This window comes from Hibiscus syriacus, unplaced genomic scaffold, assembly GCF_006381635.1.
Source record: "Hibiscus syriacus cultivar Baekdansim isolate YM2019G1 unplaced genomic scaffold, ASM638163v2 tig00003041_pilon, whole genome shotgun sequence".
Lineage (NCBI taxonomy): Eukaryota > Viridiplantae > Streptophyta > Magnoliopsida > Malvales > Malvaceae > Hibiscus > Hibiscus syriacus.
In genome coordinates, this window is record NW_024061960.1 from 6,852,511 (window position 1) to 6,866,660 (window position 14,150).

Genomic DNA, 14,150 nt, shown 5'->3' on the forward strand with positions numbered 1-14,150 from the left:
ATTGGACTCCAGACAACGCAAGTTCAACTTCACGACGAAGGGACCGCTGGTTGTCAACAAACATTTCTCAATTTCAGAGCCAATTTCAACTTCACAACGAAGGATATTGGACTCCAGACAACGCAAGTTCAACTTCACGACGAAGGGACCGCTGGTTGTCAACAAATATTTCTCAATTTCAGAGCCAATTTCAACTTCACAACGAAGGATATTGGACTCGGAACAATACTTGGATTTCAACTTCACGACGAAGGATATCCAATTCTCAGGCTCAACTTCACGACGAATGAGCCATATACAAATTCCAACTTCACAAACAGATCGACTCAACTTCGCGACGAAAGTGTCATCTGTAACCCCACAATGCCACAGTCTTCAGATCAAGGGTCACCTTCACGACGAAGTACCTTGAACCAGAAGATGATTCAGAGGCCACTTGTCAAAAGCTTTGGGCTCGTCTTCAACTTCGCAACGAAGGATTTCGTGCTCAGAATTTTCCAAATTTGACTAAACCTCACAACGATGGAGTCATTTTGTGATCAATATCGGATCTCAACTCTACAACAGAGGACATTCGATATGATCAAAATTTGTGTCTTTTAATCTTTGCTCTATTTTCGTTACACGATAATGAGCAAAGAAGGGCAGCTGAAGACACTAAATTCTGTTATTTAAACGTTATCATATTATATAATATATTATATAATATATTCATACATATATAATATTTACATATTTATTCTTTTTATCTCAGGCCCAATTGGTGCTCAAACCCAAACGAGCCCACATATGTGGTCCAACACGCCGGACCCAAATGACCCAAACAGGACTGGTCCAGCTAGGGTTTTGGGAACCCTAGCTTCACACACTTCATCAGCGCCGTTCTTCCCCTTTGAAAACCCAGCGCCGCGCAGCAGTCCCAACTCCCGAGTTTCATGGCCGCACGCCTCCTTTCACAGCCATTTCTCGCATGTTCAACAAGCACAACGACGTGAGTTACAAGGATACATCCACAACCAACCAAGCAGTGATTTAGTCCAAATAGAATGCTAGAAAATCGGGACTAAGACTATTATTCTTAGACTATAAATACATGTAAATTGAACATGATTGGGGGATTGGATAGGAGAAATATCAGAGAGCTTTAGGCACAAATACCAGAAAACATACGAAACAAATAGATAGCTATTTCAAAGCACTCTTGTACGAATTTCAAAAGAAATAAAGGTATTTGTTTTTTTTCTTTTCTTTTTTTCTTTTACCTTCTATTCGTTATGTACTCGGCTTGCATGTGGTTCTCGTTGCTTGGTTTCGTTGTTTTGCTCCGAAAGACACCAAATAGAACCATTTTCGGCCGATGAACGGGAAGTTCTTTTAGATATGTCTTGTTAGATCTAGTAATCCCGAGGCCTGATCTAAAAAAAACTATCCGGATTTTTGGAAAACCAGAGGAAAAGAGCTTTGAAAAACAAAAAAAAGGGTTTTGCCGTCGATGAACGGCGGCCGTCGCCGTTCAGCGGCGGCGGCGAGGCGGCGCAAGGTGGCCATCGGGCGTTTTCTGGATTTCATGGTGGTTGTGTTCTTCAATTGAAGAACACGGTTGAATGTGGAGAGGAAATGAGAGAGAGATGAGTGATTCGGCTAAGGAGAAGAAAACAAATGAATATTTTAAAACAATTTTAAGTTATATACTAAACCCAAATCCGCGTGTTTTTCTTAACAAAAGGAGAAACTATATGTTTGGTCCTCTCGTTTTGTTTAAGAGCTCGATTTGGTCCCTGATTTCGATTTTGAACTCAATTTTCATTAAGATTCAGTCTCTATTTCTGATTTTCTTTTAATTCGGCCACCCAAGTTTGTTTTATTTTGTTATGATCCTTTATATATATACATTTATATACATTGTTATAGTATACTATATTTTTTTTAGTTTTTTATTTATTTATGCTATAGTATATTATATTTTATGTATAGATATTATTTATATTTCTTTTTCGTTCTTTATATATTTTATTCTATTGCATATATTTTTCTCACATAAATCTTTATATATGTTTGTATTATTTTTCCTATTTTTATCTATTTATTTGTTCATATTCTTATTCCATTTTTTTCTCTCTTTATTTTTTCTTTATATTTATTCATACTGCTGTGTGTACCTTGTTATTTTCTTTATTCTGTCTGGTTGCCTCATATCTTTCCTAGTACTTTTATCCTCCATGTCTTCATTTTTATTTATATATGTATATTAACTGTTTTTTTCTACTTTCCTCATTTTATTTTACCACCTTTTTTTTCGTTCTTTGACTTTTAAAGGGTTCGTTTTCAATCAATCAGAGGTAAGCAATTAGGATCGTTATTTTACCTTTTTTTATTTAAACTTTCTATTTTCTTAATCTAAGACAACTGGAAATTATGTAGTACCGAAAGGGCGGTTCAAGGATGTTAATCCTTCCTTGACCGTAATCGACTCCCGAACCCGACATATCACTGGTAAGACGCAGATCAGGTAAGAAATAGGGTATCCGATCAACCCATTTATTTTTAAATAAATGATCGGTGGCGACTCCAGTCTATTTTCCTAAGTCGAAGCCAAATTCCGGGCCCAACCGAAAGATGGTTCTGACAGCTTGGCGACTCCACTGGGGACACAGGTAAGTGAGTCATGCTAAGGTAATTTCCAGTTGTCTTTTTAATGAAAAGGGTAAGGTTAAATTTTAAGGTAATATTTCGATCCTTATTACTTATTTTTTATTATATTTTTTCGAGTAAATAGTTGGACTGACCGTTTTCTAATGATTTCAGCTTTCCAAACAATTTTCATCTAAGGCTCTAAACCCGAGCTCCGAACCCGTTTTAAGTGGGGGTGAAAGCGACGCCTTCGTGTGAATTTATTCACCGTATGGGCCTAGCAAGTATCAACCCATTATTCATGGCATTATCAACTTCCTATCATTACAATTTTGGAATTCCATGTCTCGATCTACTACGGTACTGATTAGTTTTAGGTTGGACATTTAATATTGGATCAAAGTTTTGGATTTTATAATTTTATAATCAAATTAAAAAATTGACGATAGTTGAATTTATCAAGTGACTTCAAATGTTAAAAGAAGTGTTGTTATTTTTAGAGGTTTTGTATTCAAATAGTTAGATCTACAGGGCGTGCGTGTATTGTCAATAAATAAGATATATTCTGACCAGATACTATATTATAATCACCCTAGTCTATTTTTTTTAAAATAGATACTGAATTATAATCACTCTAGTCTATTTAAAAAAACATATGCTATATTATAATTTAAAAAAAAATTAACGATCCCTATTTGTTTTAGATTGAATGATGTACATATTATGTTTGTAGCTTCAGATTAATTTACAACTTATAAATTATTATATTGTATGAAGTGATCATATATTTTTGAGAAAAAATGATAATAATTATTATCTCATACAAACTTTATTGAAAAAATTTGAATACACTGCTAATGGATTAAATAATAAAACCGATTAATTAATTCAGAAAATAATCCACTAAAACAAAAAGAAAGTACTTTTGATTTTCACTCATTTCTTCCTTGTTTTCTTTGTTTGCCAGCTATAAGGGCACTTCTAGTAGGGTTAATTAGTAGTAATTGAAAAAATAAGTTTGATTATTATTTTTTTTTGCATGAACTAAATTATATTAGTGATTAGGAATTAATGTTAATTTTTTAGGTTTTAAGTTTGTGTACGATGTATGAATGGATATATGAACATTCTTTATCAAATAATTGAGTTTTCTAAATAGATAATACCTTGTATTTTTTTACTCAACAATTATAATTTTATTAAGGATTTAATTAAATAAACTCACAATCTAAGTTGCAAGTCTATAAAAAACCTCCATAAATCTATATGGAAGAAAAGAGTACAACACAACTAAATAAAAATTAAAACTAAAAAAATTACAAACCCGACAACAATTGACCAACAAACAATAAGGCAACCTCGAACACCCAACTCAAGACTTCAGATTTGACCACCACCTTTGGAGTCGATGCTTGTCGCATTTCGACTTTCGAAGTACAGCACCTATTCCGAACCGATAATACCTTGTATTTATCTTGACTAAACAAAAAAAAAAATCGTGATTTTTAAAAAGTAACTGTCCAACTAAAACATGGTGGACTTACCAGGTCTATATTTAACAGTAAGATAAACGCGTTTTGGTAGAAGTGAGTTTGCGATTAACTTCACTTACCATGCACGTAATTAACTGTCCCATTACTGGCCGGCATTAAGCAATCTTACTAATGCGTATTGGCTTCTCACGTTACTTTTGTTTATACTCCCCCCCCCCCCACCCACCCACATTTTCTATGAAAAATCATTCATTTGATGCCTCAACTCAATTTAAATATAAATAATAAAAATGAATTTAAAAGACATCCATTCAAGTTAATTGACTTCTGTTTACATTCTGTAATTGATTTGGGCATTGGATTAACAAGGTTTTCATTTTATTATATCACTTTATTATATGATAAGTCGGCTTAAATCATTTTGTAATATCAAACTATTTAAATTACTAAATTAGTCTCATCGAACGAAACGAGAGGGGTTAGAAGAGAGTAATGGTGAACGGATAAGCATAGAAGAAAGCAGTGGATATAGTTGGACCAAAAGGAAGCAAAGTATTTGTTTTGAATTTAGACCAAATCCAAAAACATGACTCATCAAAAAACAAAAGGCCATAAAATGAGTGCTTTCTTTTTCTTTTTAGATTTACATAATTATTATTTTTTGGTTAAAAATAAGGTAATGGCCACTCCACCACTTTCCCCCAATGTAAGCACTGCAGGACCAAAAACAATGCCTACCTTAGCTTATTATTATTATTATTATTAAAGAATTCTTCACCTATATTTATAATATCTAAATAAAAGGGTAACTTTTAAAATTAATCACTCGACTTTCTTATCAATCTTATTTCAGTTATTAAAATTTAAAGATTTTAAACTTAATCACTCAAATTTTGAATTGTTATTGTTTTAATCATTTCATCGTTAAATCATAAAAAGTAAGATGATATGATTTATTTTATTAATATTTTATTGTTATGTGACTTATTTTAATAATATCATACGGCATATAATATTTAAATTGAAAAGAAAATTAAAATTTATAAACCACAAATCATAACATCAAACTCAAAACCCTACCCTCGCCGTTCCAAATTTTCACCGATCATCTTAAACTTCAAACTCTCAACGAATATCCAAACTATGAATGGTGCGTTTAGTTTATGGGAAAGTTTAATTTTTATTTTGTTATGACTGAAGGGTGTTGGTAGCTTTAAATGTTTTAGTTCTCACCGCTCGTTTATGTACTCAAAAACTGAAAATCCATTGACATTCAAGGCTAAGATTTATTCATCGTTTGTGTTGAAAGTTTTAGTTTTTTTTTACTCATTGACTGTCGTTGGGGTGTCTTTTTATTAAAGGGACACTAGATTCGGGTTCAAGAAGATAAATTGAGTTTGATAAAATAAAATACGACTTATCAATTGTGGCGACTAAAACAATAGTCGACGCGATGATCGAAATCTAGGTAGGTTCAACAGAAGAAGAGAAAATGAAAGAAGAGTGTAGAAAGAATAGAGGTGAGAAAAATGAAGGAAAATGATTTTTTTATAGAAATTCAAAACGACGTTGTTTGGCTTAAATTTAATTTTTTTTAGAGTCAAAACGATGATATTTTGGTGTGCCGTCACATTGTTTACCATTTAACGGCCGAGTGTCCAAAAACGATATAATGTTAAAATTGAGTGATGAAATTGATTATTGTTTCAAACCTTAATGATCAAAACAAGAGTGGGAAGAAAGATGAGTAATCATAGTGTAAATTTTTCAGAAAAAGACCGTATGTACGTATAGTAGTCCCATTAGTATTGATAACAATAAAATACCAATGCTCATTTTCGATGTAATTATTACATAATGTTGTCTGGTCGAAAATGGCAATCTCGATTCTTGTTAGTTTTGTCTTCTTTATCAAATCCTCATCTTCTTCTTCTTTTTCTATATTTGTCCGTACAGCTTTAAGTCTGATTTTTTTAATTGTATTATCTTTGTTAAAATAAAAATGTTTATATTTAAATGATTTTTTTTAAAATGTTAGAAAAATAATTCATATTTGATCATTTTATAAGTAGGCATTTAAATTTCTCGAATCAAAAGTAAAATAAACCGTTTTAACTATCCCACTCTCATCTACCCGTCTTCCTCTTTGATTTCTTCATTTGTACACATTTTAAGTTAATTTATGAGAACAATATTCATTTATATTTTGATAATCACTACAGTAGAACAAGTTTTAATGGTACATTTTAGCGATGTTTTTGAGTAAACGCCGTTAATTTTTTACATATTATGATGTTTATAAAAAAAACTACAAAATAGTAAAAATTACTATGTTTACGAGAACACACCGCAATATTCATGTATCTTTATTGATGGTTTTAGTAAAAATGTCACAATAGATTAATATATGATGGCACTTTAGGGGCGTCGCTATAGATACATATTTTAATGTAACAAATTAAAATAATATTCAAATATTATTATTTGAATACAAGAGTAATTACGTGCAGAGTAGCGTATTCCACTTGGTTTAGCTAAAGTTATATTTCGTCGAAATGGTGATTGGTACTTGAGGAGAATGCCACCGCTGACCCCATATCGATTTGAACTTGGAAGCTTCAACTTCACTTACCATGCACGTAAGGGCAAAATAAATAAACTGTCTCTCTACTAGCAAACAAAAAGCAACCCAAGCAGTCAACTCCGATAATACCAACAAACACCCAATTTCAGTTTCTCAGCTACCAAACAGCTGTTTCCCGGTCATCCCTGAAACCCAAAAAAGAAAACACCAGACAGGCTACCAGAACCCCATTTTCTCTCTTCTTTTTACTGTCGATGAACAGTTACGTAAAAAGCAAGAGAGACGGATGAAAAAGGGTGCAAAATGGGTTACGATGCCTGAGATGGCGTGAGGGGAAGAGAAAAGAGTTTGGATGATGTAACAAGGAGACCGTTCAAAGCTTAAACATCTGTTCCGTACTCAGTTTACGTGTAATCAAAAGACACATCATGTCAGTTTCTTTTTTACCTCGAACGCTTTAGATTCTTTCCAGATATAACACAATCATCTGCGGCCACTGCGCTAAATCCAAACTTGGCTTCAATTTTAGGCAAAAAAAAAATTAAAAACAAACTCTACAAATTATTATTTATCTAAATGTCATCTTTTCTTTAATATTTATCGAAATATTATACATTCATACAATGTGACAATAAAATGTGTTTCTATAGGACACGTTTTGCTCACATGGCATTGCATTTAATAAAGACAAGTTCTATAGAAAACGACTTATGTTGATCTAGCAGTCTACCTAAACACATCTTTACCATTTAAATTTAAAAAAATTACAAAATATAACATGAAATATAATATAAAAATTAAATATAAAAAATATATCATTCGAATATAAAATAAAAAAATATAACATTCAATTATAACATAAAAGTTTAATTTGAATATACTATTAAATATTTACATCAAATATAATTTTTAAATTAATATAAAATTATATAAACTAAGTATTCTTCGTGAATGTGTTCACAAGGAGGTGATTATCTATTTCGAACAGGATTTATTCGTCTAGATTGCTCTTTATCTTCATTCTCATCATTAAGGGCGTTCATTTAATTAATTCGATTACCAACCAAACTAATTTTTTTATATTGATTATTATAATATTATATTAAGTCGACTTTTTTATCATAAACTTAAACTTTATTTTACTTTAAAAAAATTAACTTACTCAAATTTTCAAAATAAAAAGGGTTGATCCTATTAAATTACTGAATCGAAATCCGTGGTGTATCCAAATGAAATTTTCATCCAAATCCAAGGGAGAAAAATGGAATTCGAGTTTTTGTTCATGATGGGTTCTTACCATGCATTTTTACATGTGCCTTCGACCAACCCAAGATTGACCAATATCAGACTTTTGTACCCCAAAAAAATATACGCCTACGGTCTTCCTATTTTTAGATTTCTTGGTCTAATTTTAATACTCGGTCAAAAGAACCGTACTTGATTTTCTCTAAAGCAAAAGAAATATTAAAATAACACAAGGAAATCAAAATTAGCTTGAACCACACTCAACCATGGGGCTAAAGCCCCCTATCACGTGCGTACGCATGCAAACTTCACCATATATGTTTTTACAGCAGTTACGAGGGACCCTAATGAATGGCAAAAGCGTTAAGCAACATCCTCTGTATTTGTCTCATTTAAGACAGTTTCCTTTCTTGTTTTGAATATATGAAGTGAAGTTTAAAAAACATGTTTGGTTAATGTCTTTGTTAGATTTCATTAATGCTTTCAAATCCCAACGTAAGGAATGAGGAATATCATATTCATATCCCTCCCTTCCTTCCTTCTTCTTCTTCTTTTATGCTTTAGATTTGGGAAATGTGATTGATATAATTCTACGTTAGCCAGTCCCCAAGGACTTGTTGCCAAACTAATTTGTAAGCAATGCTATTAGTTCCCACCTTAAAATTAGCCACACTTGGGAAGAAACAAAAATGTAAAAAAAAACTTTTGTGGTAGATAGCTTTGACCAGCTTCTTCAATGGTTAAATACCCCACATCTAGGATTGGGTATGTTAGGAAATATAACGAGAACAAGTAATTTCCCTATAGCCAGATTAGTGAGAATACGAAATAAAAGCGGAAAAATAATACCCGAAAAATTGATAACGGAGTTCAGCCAATTGTGCTTACGTCTCCGGACTGCTGCAGATCTTTTATTGAAGAGAAAAATTACAAGTGTTTACAAAACACACTTGAGAGAGAACTGGAAGATTTTGGGATGATTTTGAAGCTAAATGAGCTAGGGTATTTATAGTTGAAACTTAGGGACTAATCTTTGAAAATACCCTAAAGTACAATGAGTAAATGTGTGATTTACCCTTGCCCAAATTCAACAAAACACAACAGCCCCTATTTTTGAATTCAACCGGCTGCCATCTAGAATGGCAGCCATCAAGAATTTCAACAATCTCCCACTTGAAGACTGATTTTAATCTGTCTTCACACCTTGATCGATGCAGCAGTATTTCTGGTCTTTTATTCTAGCATGCCAACTGAAGCTGAACACAATTTCAGTTTGTCCGTTGTCACCGTCTTTGTCAACATGTCTGCCGGATTTTGAGCTCCACTGATCTTTTCAAGTTTCAAAATCCCATCTTCCAGAAGAGACCGGATAAAATGATATCGCAATTGTATATGCTTTGTCCTGGAATGAAAAGACGGATTCTTCGCTAGATGGATAGCACTTTGGCTGTCGCAATACAAGACATTGTTTTCTTGTTTCTTGCCTAACTCTTCCAAGAAACTTTGGAGCCAAACCATCTCCTTGCTGGCTTCCGTAACAGCGACATATTCTGCTTCGGTTGTGGAGAGAGCAACTATCTTCTGTAGTTGAGAAACCCAACTCACTGCAGTTCCTCCTAGAGTATAAACATACCCTGTAGTGCTTCTTCTGATGTCGACATTTCCGGCTAAGTCAGCATCTACATAGCCTGTCAGTATCGTATCTCCACCTTTGAAACAAAGTGCTTTGTTTGTAGTACCCCGTAGATATCTGAGGATCCATTTGACTGCTTCCCAGTGTACCTTGCCCGGATTATTCATGTACCTGCTAACAGCTCCCACTGCTTGAGCAATATCTGGCCTGGTACAAACCATGGCATACATCAGACTTCCAATTGCTGAGGCATACGGCACCTTCACCATGTGTGCACGTTCTTCCTCCGTCTTTGGTGACTGTTCTTTGGAGAGTTTAAAATGAACACCTAAAGGTGTACTTACTGGTTTAGAATCTTGCATGTTGAATCTGGAGAGTACTTTGTTGATGTACTCAGCCTGTGATAACATCAAAGTCCCCGACTTTGTGTCTCTCTTGATCCTCATCCCAAGAATCTGCTTTGCAGCGCCCAGATCTTTCATTGCAAATTGCTTCGACAATTTTTGCTTCAAGTTTATGATCTCTTGCATGTTTGAGCCTGCAACGAGCATGTCATCAACGTACAACAATAAAATAATGAAGCTATTGTCGAACCTCTTGATGTAGCAACAATGATCTGCTTGACATCTGGTAAAACCACTGCTACCCATGAAACTATCGAACTTCTTGTACCACTGTCTAGGAGCTTGTTTTAAACCATACAAGCTCTTCTTCAACCTGCATACCAGGTTTTTCTTGCCTGCCTCTATGAAGCCTTCTGGCTGCCTCATATAGATTTCTTCCTCCAAATCTCCATGAAGAAAAGCTGTCTTTACATCTAACTGCTCAAGATGTAAATTCTCTGCAGCTACAATTTTCAACACCAGTCTGATTGTAGACAGTTTTACGACTGGAGAGAAAATTTCATTGTAGTCAATACCTTCTTTTTGCTGAAAACCTTTGACTACCAATCTTGCTTTGTAGCGTTTGCTCCCATCGTGCTCTTCTTTGATCCTGTAAATCCACTTGTTATGGAGCGCTTTCTTGCCTTGTGGTAATTCAGCTAATTCCCATGTCTGATTTGACATAAGCGAGTCCATCTCATCTTTCATGGAAGACTCCCACTTGACTGAATCCTCCACTTGCATTGCTTCATCATAGCACTCTGGTTCACCATTGTCAGTTAGCAACAAGTAGTGCAAAGAAGGAGAATACCGTTGGGTTGGTTTAGGAATTCTGGAGGAGCGTCTCAGTTCTGGTGTGCTTGGTTCTTCTTGAACTGCTTCAGGATTGATTTGAACATCATTTCCAGGAATCTCCTCAAACTCAGCAAATTCCTTTGTTTCAGCTTTGGTATTTGAACTACTTGATTCTACAATTGACCTGTCTTTGTACATCACATTCTCATTGAAAATGACATCTCTGCTTCTGATGATCTTCCGATTTTCATAGTCCCAAAACCGGTAACCGAACTCATCACCGCCATAACCAACAAAGGCAATTTGTTGGACTTAGCATCAAGCTTACTTCTTTCAGCAGAGTCTATGTGTACATAAGAAATACAACCAAACACTCTTAAGTATGAAAGGTTTATTTCTTTCTTGCTCCAAACTTCCTCTGGTATTCTGCCATCCAAAGGAACTGAGGGCCCACGGTTGATCAAGTAAGCTACAGTGTTGATTGCTTCAGCCCATAGAAATTTGGGCAAGCCGGCATGTATCCTCATACTTCTGGCACGTTCATTCAGAGTTCTGTTCATGCGCTCTGCTACACCATTATGTTGCGGTGTCTTGGGAACTGTTGTCTCCATCTTGATCCCATTGTTTGCGCAGAAATCTCTGAATCTACTGTCTCTGTACTCTCCTCCATTGTCAGACCTCAACCGCTTGACTTTCAAACCAGTCTCATTTTCCACCATGGCCTTCCATTTTCTGAAGATATCGAAGACTTCTGATTTCTTCTTCAGAAAATAAACCCACACCTTCCTTGTTGAATCATCGATGAAGGTGACATAATATAGTGAGCCTACAAGAGATGGAACTGGGGATGGTCCCCATACATCAGTATGAACCAATTCTAACCTTTCTGCCTTGGGTGTCTTGCCAATCTTTGCAAAACTGACTTTCTTTGTTTGCCAAAGATGCAATCCTCGCATAGTCCGACATCTACATTCTTTAGATCCGACAACTTCCTTTTGACAGAAGTATCTTCATTCCTTTCTCGCTCATATGGCCAAGCCTTTGGTGCCATAGGTTTGATTTTCCATCAGCATCTGCTACTGCAATGATATTCTCTAAATTTGAGGTTACATAGAGAGTACCAGTCTTCTTACCACGAGCAATGACGAGTGCTCCTTTGGTAATCTTCCATTCACAGCCTGAAAAAGTTGTACTGTATCCTTCTCCATCAAGCTGTCCTACAGAAATCAAATTTCTTTTGAGACCAGGAATATGTCTCACTCCTGTCAGCTTCCAGGTGGTCTGGTTTGGCAGCTTTAGTCGGATGTCTCCTTTTCCGACGATCTTCAAGGTTTCATCATCAGCAAGATGAACCTTCCCAAAATCACACTGACATAGTTCTCCATGATTTCTTGGCATGACGTGGAGTGGAAAGATGCCCCTGAATCCAAGATCCATGATTCAATCGGACTGTTGACGCTTAGAATCATGGCATCACCTGTCTCCTCTGTCATGTTGGCAGATCCTTGTGTGCTGGTATCTTTCTTCAGTGCTCGACAGTCTCTTTTAAAGTGACCCTTCTTGCCGCAATTATAACAGGTAAAATCTTTATTTCCTGTTCTTGATTTTCCCCTTCTGGATTTCGATCTGCCACGATTTGAATTCCTTTCTGAAGTTCTCCCTCTGGACTCCGTGTGCAAGGCTGAGGAGGTTGATGCTTCACCCGATTCTCTCCGTCGAATTTCTTCGCTCAGTACCAGATCCCGAACATCGTCGAATTTTAATTTGCTGTTTCCCGACGAACTGCTGACTGCTGTAACGGTAGCATTCCAACTGTCTAGTAAAGATGATAAGAGAATTAAAGCTCGAACTTCATCATCGAATTCAATTTCCACTGAACTCAACTGGGTTGTGATTGTGTTGAGTTCATTTAGGTGTTGTGCCATCGATGCCCCTTCCGTCATCCGCAAATTAAATAATCGCCTCATCAAATGAACTTTGTTTGAGGCCGATGGCTTCTCATACATACTGGAGAGAGCCGATATAAGACCCGCCGTGGTCTTTTCCTTTGCTATGTTGAAAGCAACATTGCGGGATAACGTCAGTCGGATAACTCCGAGGGCTTGTCTGTCGAGAAGAGCCCAATCTTCATCCTTCATGCCCTCTGGTTGCTTTCCTGAGAGGGGTTGATATAGATTTTTCTGGTACAGAAAATCTTCGATCTGCATCTTCCAAAAGCCAAAGTCCGCACCATCGAACTTTTCAATTTTCACCTTCCCTTCGTCTGCAGCCATCGCTCCCACTCGAATCTGGCTTCTTTGAATCGTTTTTGACAATTTCTGCGAACCGCCGTGTATTTGAACACCTCCGTCGACAAATTCGTATCGCCGACAAAATTTCACTATTCACGAAATTCACTATTCACGTGAATAGTAACCCGCAGAAAAAATTGGCAAAATTCACAACCAAAAGCTCATGATACCAGTTGTTAGGAAATATAACGAGAACAAGTAATTTCCCTATAGCCAGATTAGTGAGAATACGAAATAAAAGCGGAAAAATAATACCCGAAAAATTGATAACGGAGTTCAGCCAATTATTCTTACGTCTCCGGACTGCTGCAGATCTTTTACTGAAGAGAAAAATTACAAGTGTTTACAAAACACACTTGAGAGAGAACTGGAAGATTTTGGGATGATTTTGAAGCTAAATGAGCTAGGGTATTTATAGTTGAAACTTAGGGACTAATCTTTGAAAATACCCTAAAGTACAATGACTAAATGTGTGATTTACCCTTGCCCAAATTCAACAAAACACAACAGCCCCTATTTTTGAATTCAACCGGCTGCCATCTAGAATGGCAGCCATCTAGAATTTCAACAGGGTAATGACACGGACTTGATGTGTTTCGACTCAACCAAATCTCATGAGATATTTAAAAAAAATTGGGAATTGAGTTCCCAATTTTTTTAATCAAATCTTTATTTTATCTAATAAAAATATGTATATATAATTATATTGAGTCATGTGGGGTATGAATTTTTATGCTAAAAATTAAATTAGATTTTAAATTAAATGAAATTTCTTTAAACTTGGATTGAATCACATGATAGATAAATTGATATATATTTAAATTAAATTTCAGATAAATCGAAAACTTCAACTAACCCTATCCCTACCCACATTTATCAACCGCGCGTCTTGGATTTGAAGTAAATGTTCATTGCTACATCTGATTTTGGCCATACATGTTGAAACAAACTTGGTGACATTCAAAGCATTGCTTTTAAGACCTTAAAGGTAACTATAAAAAGTTATTATATTATAATAGTAATATTTTTTATAGCAAAATTAGTAGTTTATAGCTAATCAATAGTTTTCAAAGCACACCAAATATTTATGATTTA